We start from the raw sequence: 10,090 nt of genomic DNA on the forward strand, positions 1-10,090 counted from the left end.
TGCGGCTCTGTACGAGCTGCCAGGGCTCTGTACGAGCTGCCAGGGCTCTGTGCGGGCTGCCTGGAATCTTTGCGTGCCGGCCAGGGGCTCTGTGCGGGACTTCGGGGCTCTGTGCGTGCCTGCCGGGAGCTCTGTGTGAGCTGCCCGGGGTCTGTGCGGGCTGCCATGGGTCTGCATGACTGCCGGGGGCTCTGTGCGGGCTGCCTGGGGCTCTGTGCGGGCTGCCGGGTTTCTGTGCGTGCCTGCCGGGGTTCTGTGCGTGCCTGCCAGGGGCTCTGTGCGGGCTGCCGGGGGTCTGTGCGTGCCTGCCGAGGCTCTGTGCGGGCTGCTGCAGTTCTGTGTGTGCTGCCGGGGCTCTGTGTGGACTGCCTGGGATCTTTGCGTGCCTGCCAGGGCTCTGTGCGTGCCTGCCGGGGGCTCTGTGCGTGCCTGCCGGGGGCTCTGTGCGGGCTGCCGGGGGCTCTGTGCGGGCTGCCGGGGGCTCTGTGTGTACTGCCGGGGGTCTGTGCGTGACTGCCGGGGCTCTGTGCGGGCTATACATACAGACATACAGTACATTAAACATAGAGTACATGCTCACCATTACTTGTCATTTTGATCCCCGAAGCCAGTGTCACCTGTAAAAAAAGATTAAAATATCAAACAACCAATATACTCCCTGTCCGCAGAAATCCAATTAAAACGCGTGTCCCACGACGATCTCCCGTGGAGAACGGCAGCATCAGCTGATGCGACCGCTCTCCAGGGGCTCCAGGAACACAATGACGGGATGGAGGTATTCTTCCACACTGTATTCCTCCGCCGCTGTAAAAAATAGTCCCTAGTCTCACTTTTGGCATTGCTGTGTGAGAAATTTTCCCACGCAGCAATTGCCATAAAGTGAGACTTTGAACTATAGTAACCTCAGTGATGCACTGCCGGAGCCATTGTCTCCTGTCAGTGTGTCACTGAGGGTCCTATAAGAGCAGTGACATCACCCGATGTCACTATTCTATAGGGGAGATCGTCATGGGACACTCGTTATTAATTGGACTACAGCCGACAGGTAGTATACGGTTTATTATTTTACGTTTTTTTTTGCAGGAGCTGAAGTATGGTAAGTATGGTTAAATGATGAATATTAAAATACTTTTTTCCTAATGTGAGTGTTTTATTAACCCTTTATTACTATTGGATTAATAATGGATATTGACGTCTCTCCATTATTAACCTGGCTTAATGTCACCTTACAATTGCAAGGTGACATTAACCCCTTATTACCCCATATCCCACCGCTACACGGGAGTGGGAAGAGAGGGGCTAAGTGTCGGAATTGGCACATCCTACAGATGCGCCATTTCTGGGGCGGCTGCGGACTGGTATTTGTAGTCGGGGGGGGGGGGAGCCCAATATCCATGGCCCCTCTCTAGGCTATGAATATCAGCCCGCAGCTGTCTGCATAGCCTTTCTGGCTATAAAATATAGGGGGACCCCACGTCATTTTTTTGGGGTCCCCCTATTTTAATAGCCAGTAAAGGCTACGCAGACAGCTGCGGGCTGATATTCATAGCAGGCTACAAATATTTGCCCCCGGCCGTCGGATTTCCACCTCTGGTGCAGAAAATTGCGTGGGAGCCCATGCCGTTTTTTTTTTTTTTCATTTTTTTCCGTTTTTTTTTTTTTTTAATTAAACGCTCATTAAGGCCTCTTTCACACTTGCATCGGTACGGGTCCGTCACTATGCGTTGGGCCGACATACCGACGCACATTGTGAAATTTGTGCCCTGACCGTGGGCAGCGGATGCAGTTTTTCAATGCATTCGCTGCCCATTCTGAAGTCCGGGGAGGATGGGCGGAGTTTTAGCCATGCATGCGCGGTAGAAAATGGCGGATGGGACGGACAAAAATACGTTTTATCGTACCGACGGTACGCCAAAACACGACGGATCCGTAGCACGATAGACGCAACGTGTGAACATCGTCGCGATCCGTCGCTAATACAAGTCTATGGGTAAAAAACGCATCCTGCGAGCACAATTGCAGGATCCGTTTTTTCCAAAAACGATGGATTGCGACAGATTGCTAAAAACTTAAGTGTGAAAGTAGCCTTAGAAACATCGGCCTTTCTATTATGTATCTATGGATATATCTATCTATAGATATATTTATAGATAGATATATCTATAGATACATAGATGTATCTATCCATATATCTGGCTGCTTTCACACATCAGGTTTATGCCATCAGGCACAATCCAGCGAGTTTTGAAAAAAAATGGATCCGGCGGAAAAGAACGGATCCAGCAGAAAAAACTGATCCGTTTTTTCACAACTGGCCCGTACAGACCACCGGCAGCCTGCACAGAGCCCTGGCAGGCCTGCTCAGACCCCGCCCACACTCTTCCCCCCTCCGGAACAGGATGTAGAAGGACAGAAAGGGCTTATTTACATTCCGATATTTGTGTCCCATTGACTTGCATTGGTATCGGGTATCAGTATTGGCCGATCCAATCCGATTCCGATACTTCTGGATATTGGAAGGTATCGCTCAACACTTGATATCACCATGCATACAAACCAAAAAACATTCACTAATAACTCCTTCAACTCTCTTCCTTCTCATATGTGCATCTCTCCCACCGTTAGCCATGCAGCAAATGCTATCTCTGACAAGGATTAGTAACAGAGCCCAGATTATAAAAGGAAAAGGAGTGGCTAACCAAGCACAGGGATTTCCAATATGGCTGATTAAGCCCTGTTCTGCCAGAAGAAATAAACCCATTTAAAATGAAGAAGTGCTTCTTCTCAGCGCCGGAGTAGGAGCAATTGGACACTGCTGTCTTCTGGCTCCACACTGTCGCAGTTACCCCCTTACACGCGTAAGGAGAAGAGCAGTCCCTCTTGGCTTCCGTGCTTCAGAGACTATGACGTCATACGCTGCTCGTGCCCGTGCTTTGCTTCAGTCTCCAGGGATCTCTCCAGTTGCGACTCCCTGGATTGGCAGGCAGCAACCATGTTCACTTAACAGGCTGGTATATAAATATATATTCATGATATATATTTTTACCTTTCACTCTATGGTCAATATTATATTATTTTTCAGCCTGGTTGGTTCTTGCTCTTTGCCTTGTTTTATTTTATGTATCACTGTTTTTTACGGTCATTGTGATAGATTGTGGTACATGTATAACTATTGGCTAATGTTTTATTGCAGTGACCCTGGAGTGCGGTAACAAGTATTTTGACACTTGGATTTATTTTTGCCCACAATTTTTGGGTTCCACGTGAGCAGTATATATGTGGTCTTCTGTAGTGCGGTGGTATAGTGTTTGTGTTTTATAGTATTTCCATTACACTATTGACAGGGATATACTTTCCATCAGCTGCTTACTGTTTGACCAATTCTTAGTGCATGATTGGGCGTAGGTGTATAATGCTATTATTTTTTTTTTTTTTTAAATCTTCAGGAAAAAATAAAGTTAAAAAAACTTATATGAACTGCTAAGTGGAAATGTACCATAGAAATGGACAGAAAGAGTTTTCAAAGAATTTTTGAGATAATTTATGGGATCTCTTTTTTTTTTTTTTGGATCCCATCTTGTTGAGTACTTCTTTATGCTGATTCTAATACCAGTAATATTACTCATAGAATATTACTCATATTACTCATAGACGAAATTTAATCCTGCACGGAATTCACTTCAGTCTCCTTCAGAAAGACTAAACCAGCCAGTTGCCATTGTTTGTCACTAAGATTTGGTCACTTGCGTAATGTTGCAAGGCAAAAATATATTAGGTCACACTTTAAAGGCTCCGGTGAAAACGGAAATTTATTTATAACTGTCCTGACATGTCTTCACAAAAAACTGATAGGCCATGGGTCTATTTGCATTGAAAACAACCACTAATTCCTGGATTTAAAAAAAACACAAAGTTCAGCTATTACTTTGGGCCTCCATACACATTAGACCAACAACGGTCGAACACTCTAATTGACAAGTTCAATGTGTATAGAGGCCCCAACATTCCAGATGACGTTGAGGGGAGATAAGGATCCGATGTCTGATTTCTGTAAAAGATATGTTTATGTTACCACTAGTGCAGAAGTCTGGCAGTAGCTATTTCATAAAGAACTGTCATGACTTGCTTTGGGGATTCGATCCTGTGACCCCTTGCTCCATGGTCAGTCCTCTAGTCTAATGAACTATTGGCCTTTTCTTCCATATCCTTAGGCAGATGGTTCCTATTGCCTTTATTTTTCCTTTATGGGTTTTCTCCTATTCAGTTGTTTTCCATTGTCCATTTTTAGTTGTCCTATCACATTCTGGTTAGGACTATATATATTCCCCTTCACTACACTTCCTTGCTGGTTATACTTCTAAGTGGATTAGCGCTAAGGAGTTCCAGCTCTTCAGCAAAGGGATTTTCCCTGCTAGGCAAACACCATTTGTATTTCTGCTGTGTGCTTGTTTGTCCTCAGTTTGGTTGGTGGGACATTATTCTTATTTCATTTATGCTTCTTACTACCCCTTCTTGCACATGCTTTAAGTTTCCTCACTCTGGGTCCTCGTATCCCTCTGCACAATTTCCCTCTCCTCGTTAGCTGTGCACAGCGGGCTACCCCCTGGTTCCTCAGGAGGTACAAGAAACCGCTTAACGGCCTTTTAGGGAGCCAGGTTTGTGTGGGGTCTATTATACTGTTTGGAGGGCTAGTGAAGGTCATTATACTGTGTGGTGAGGTGTGGGGCCATAATACTGTATGTAAACCCATATACTGCATGGAGGGCTATGTAGAGGTCACAATTGGGTGATCATACTTTGTTAGGGCACCATACTTTGCCAGCAGAGTTGAGTTGGGGTGCAGTAGGGTCATCATACTGTGCGTGTGGAGGAATTCACTATGGTGGTATCATACTGCGTTTGTGGGCCACTTTTGTTGGCATCATACTTTATGGGTGCAATGAAAGGGGAACTTAGGACTTCAGTAGGAACACAATTACATTGTAAAGGCAACGTTGTGAGATATGCTCTTCTGTGACCCTGACACACATTAATTTGTTTTTTGTTTGGGGAGGAGGGTCAGTTAGAACTTCTGCTATGGGGCCCAATAATTTCTATGTATGCCCCTGGGGGGAGGGGGGTATAAGCTCCCTGTACATGCCTATATGTGGGCAATATAATTAGTGCCAATATATATTTTGTTAACTCCACACTGTTTTTATGTAGACTGTTGACTTGATTTGATGGAACAGTACAGTTCAGATGTTAAATTAAACGACACAACTGAGCTGTGACACGTAAAGGGGTCGCTTAATGAAGAAAACCTTTTTTTTTGTTCATTGAAGCTGGCTGATTGTTGTGAGTCTAATGTGTATGGGGGCTCCAGAAACAGCAGGTCAAATAATAGAGCAAATACAAAGGTGTATCTTCTGTAGATTACCCCTTTAAATTGGAAGTCTACTACAGGACATATTTACCTCTGACATAATATGCAGATATTCACAAGTGTTTCTGCCGGATTTCTTGTGAATAAGGTGTAAGATGCTAGCAGGAACGCACGGGATGCAGTGACGAGCAAGAGTTAACGGGTTTTATATACAGTAAACCAACAGAGAGGGCAGCCAGAGTAAATGCTCCGCCATAATATAACAATAGAATACCAAAAAAAGATGGACACTAGAGCTAAAAGATAACACTTTATTGAAAAAACTAGGGAATAAAAATACAACAATAAGAATAAGAGTAAAAAGACACAATGAAAAAAGAGGCGACACTAGTGCCACGCATGGATACTGTAGCTGGATATTACAAAAATATAGATATATAAAAGTCAATACCAAACTATCTATAGGTGTGAATCATAAATCTAACGCATAGGTAACGTATCTAAGTACATATATATATGGGGTGGTTTAATACTCAAAAAGTGAAAGGCTGTTCCATACTAACGTACCTATACATGGTAACCACACTAATAGAAAAACTCCAAGATAATATCAAATGAAGGAGGGTTCAGGAATAAAGGAATAAAGTGCTAAATGCAGTCATTGCTTAAATGCAGTCCAAATATCACAAAATACCCAATATGACTGAATAGTAATTGTGCATAGCCACAAAGATCCTGGGAAGTCCCATATACTAATATGTACATACACTCAGGGCTGCACATGTATGGTAATACAGATGGGTAGGAGATATAGGGAAAACAAATAAGGAGGCGCCCCCCGAGGAAGCAACAGATGCGAAACGCGCGTCGGGACCCCTCTTTCCACGCACGACAGCAGGTTGGTTCGCCTCCTTATTTGTTTTCCACATTAAACACTGTTGGAGCCAGCACAAGCGATGGTATTTAAGGGCATTACACTGTGTTCCAAATTATTATGCAAATTGGATTCAAGTGTCATAAAGATTTAATTGTTTTGTTTTTCAAATAAACTCGTGGATGGTATTGTGTCTCAGGGCTCAATGGATCACTGAAATCAATCTTAAACACACGTGAAAATTAGTTTTCCAGGTGATTCTAATTAAAGGAAAACTACTTAAAGGGAACCTGTCACCCCCAAAATCGCAGGTGAGGTAAGCCCACCGGCATCAGGAGCTTATCTACAGCATTCTGGAATGCTGTAGATAAGCCCCCGGTGTATCCTAAAAGATGAGAACAAGACGTTAGATTATACTCACCCAGGGGCGGTCCCGCTGTTGGTCTGGGTCCTGGGCGCCTCCGATCTTCATCAGATGACGTCCTCTTCTGGTCTTCACGCTGCAGCTCCAGCGCAGGCGGTCAGAGAGGCCCGGCAGCCTATAAATTAATAAATAAATAATCCGGCATGGATTCTCCTGTATTTTTGATAACCAGCCAGGCAAAACTGACAGCTGGGGGCTGCAACCCTCAGCTGTCAGCATTACCAAAGCTGTTTATCAAGAACAGAGGGATCCCCCATTTTAGACAACCAGCCTTGCTAAATCAGACAGCTGGGGCTAGTATTCTAGGCTGGTAAGGGGCCATGGATATTACCCCCCAGCCTAAAAATAGCAGCCCACAGCCTCCCAGAAAAGGCATATCTATTAGATGCACCAATTCTGGCGCTTTGCCCAGTTCTTCCCACTTGCTCTGTAGCAGTGACAAATGGGGTTCATATTTGTGCGGTTGATGTCACCTTTGTATTGTCTGGTGACATCAAACCCACGGCTTAGTAATGGAGCGGTGTCTGTAAGACACCTATCTATTACTAATCCTATAATTGCATGGTAAATAAAGACGCAGCCAGAATAAAGTCCTTTATTAGAAATAAAATAAAACACTGAGGTTTCAATTTTAATTTAAAAATAACAAACACAGTTATGCTCACCTAACGCCAAATTCCACTGAATCTCTTGTCTCCTGTAATAAAATAAAAATAAAAAGCAACTATCTATCTATCTATCTAACTATCTACCCTTCTATCTATCTATCTATCTATCTATCTATCTATCTATCTATCTATCTATCTATCTATCTATCTATCTATCTATCTATTTAATATCTTTCCCTTTCCTAGTACTATTCTTGTCTCATCAATAGAGTTTGTTCACATAATTGCATTTGTGGTCCAAGTGCTTACCTTGAAAAAAAGGACAGTATTCAGACCAATGTTACTCAATGGGGCAGTGTAGATGAGCAATTTTTTTAAATGGCAACGTGCTCTAGCTTCTTCTGTAAATCAAGTGAGACTTGCCCATTCAAGTCTATGCGTGCTAAAAAGAAACTTGATGCCATGTGAAGCCACAGTAAAACATCTGATATTTACAGATACGTTGCAATTCTGTAGAATAGGAAACAGTAAATGATCGTGTAAATGATTAACCCCTTCCCGACATGCGCCGTACTAGTACTGCTCTGCAGGAACTGAGTTCCCGCAAACCGCAGTACTAGTACGGCCGCACGATCGCGCGGCCTCACGCTGAGCGCCACAGCAATTGCGTGCGGGTGTCAGCTGTATATGACAGCTGACACCCGCAGCAATGCCCACAATCGGCGCTAGCGCCAATCATAGGAATTTAACCCCTCTGATGCCGCTGTCACTAGTGACAGCGACATAGAGGGGCATCGCACAGGGACCGGGGCTCCCTGCGCTCTCCCACCGGAACAATGCGATGCGGTCACATAGTTCTGGTGTTCTGTAAGGAGTCCCCGGATCCAAGATGGCCACGGGGCTCCTTCCGGGTCCTGAAGTGAGGTGGCTAGCTGGTGCCTGCTCAGAGCAGGCGCCGGAAGCCTACTGCACTGCCTGTCAGATCGCTGATCTGACACAGTGCTATGCAAAGTGTCAGATCAGCGATCTGATCTAATATAGTGATGTCCCACCCTGAGACAATGTTAGAAAGTAAAAAAATAGAATGTATAAAAAAAAAAATTAAAAAAAATCCCCAAATAAGGAAAAACTAAATATTTCCCTATAAATCCATTTATTTATGTAAATAATAATAAAAAACAATAAAAGTACACACATTTGGTATTGCTGCATCCGTAACGACCCGCTCTATAAAACTATCCCACTAGTTAACCCCTTCAGTGAACACCGCAAAAATAAAAAATAAAAAAACGAGGCAAAAAACAACACTTTATTTTCATACCGGCGAACAAAAAGTGGAATAACACACAATCAAAAAGACGGATATAAATAAACATGGTACCGCTGAAAATATCATCTTGTCCCGCAAAAAAAAAGCTGCCATACAGCAACATCAGCAAAAATATAATAGTTATAGCTCTCAGAATAAAACGATGCAAAAACAATTATTTTTTTATATAAAATAGTCTTTATGGTGTAAAAGCGCCAAAACATAACAAAAATGATATAAATGAGGTATCGCTGTAATTGTACTGACCTGAAGAATAAAGCTGCTTTGTCAATTTTACCACACGTGGAACGGTATAAACACCCCCTAAATGAAATTCAGGAATTGCTTTGTTTTTTTCATTCTGCCTCCCAAAAATCGGAATAAAAAGCGATAAAAAATTTCATGTGCCCGAAAATGGTACCAATAAAAACATCAACTCGTCCCGCAAAAAACAAGACCTCACATGACTCTGTGGGCCAAAATATGGATAAATTATAGCTCTCAAAATGTGGTGATGCAAAAACTATTTTTTGCAATAAAAAGCGTCTTTTAGTGTGTGACGGCTGCCAATCATAAAAATCCGCTAAAAAAATGCTATAAAAGTAAATCAAATCCCCCTTCATCATCCCCTTACTTAGGGAAAAATAATAAAATTAAAAAAAATGTATTTATTTCCATTTTCCCATTAGGGTTAGGGTTATGGTTGCGGCTAAAGTTAGGTTTGGGGTTAGGGTTAGGGCTAGAGTTAGGGCTAGGGTTAGGGTTGGGGTTGGGGTTAGGGTTAGGGTTGGGGCTAAAGTTAGGGTTGGGGTTAGGGTTGGGGCTAAAGTTAGGGTTTGGATTACATTTACGGTTGGGATTAGGGTTGGGAACGGTTGTTAGGGGTGTGGTTAGGGTTATGGTTGGGATTAGGGTTAGGGGTGTGTTTGGGTTAGGGTTTCAGTTAGAATTGGGGGGTTTCCACTGTTTAGGCACATCAAGGGCTCTCCAAACGCGACATGCCGTCCGATCTCAATTCCAGCCAATTCTGCATTGAAAAACTAAAACAGTGCTCCTTCCCTTCCGAGCTCTCCCGTGTGCCCAAACAGGGGTGTACTCCCACATATGGAGTATCAGCGTACTCAGGACAAATTGGACAACAAATTTTGGGGTCCAATTTCTCCTGTTACCCTTGGGAAAATACAAAATCGGGGGCTAAAAAATAATTTTTGTGGAAAAAAAAAGGATTTTTTATTTTCACGGCTCTGCGTTATAAACTGTAGTGAAACACTTGAGGGTTCAAAGTTCTCACAACACATCTAGATAAGTTCCTTGGGGGGTCTAGTTTCCAATATGGGGTCACTCGTGGGGGGTTTCTACTGTTTAGGTACATCAGGGGCTCTGCAAATGCAACGTGACGCCTGCAGACCAATCCATCTAAGTCTGCATTCCAAACGGCGCTCCTTCCCTTCCGAGCTCTGCCGTGTGCCTAAACAGTGGTTCCCCTCCACATATGGGGTATCAGCGTGTT

This window comes from Ranitomeya imitator, chromosome 2 (genome assembly GCF_032444005.1).
Source record: "Ranitomeya imitator isolate aRanImi1 chromosome 2, aRanImi1.pri, whole genome shotgun sequence".
NCBI lineage: Eukaryota > Metazoa > Chordata > Amphibia > Anura > Dendrobatidae > Ranitomeya > Ranitomeya imitator.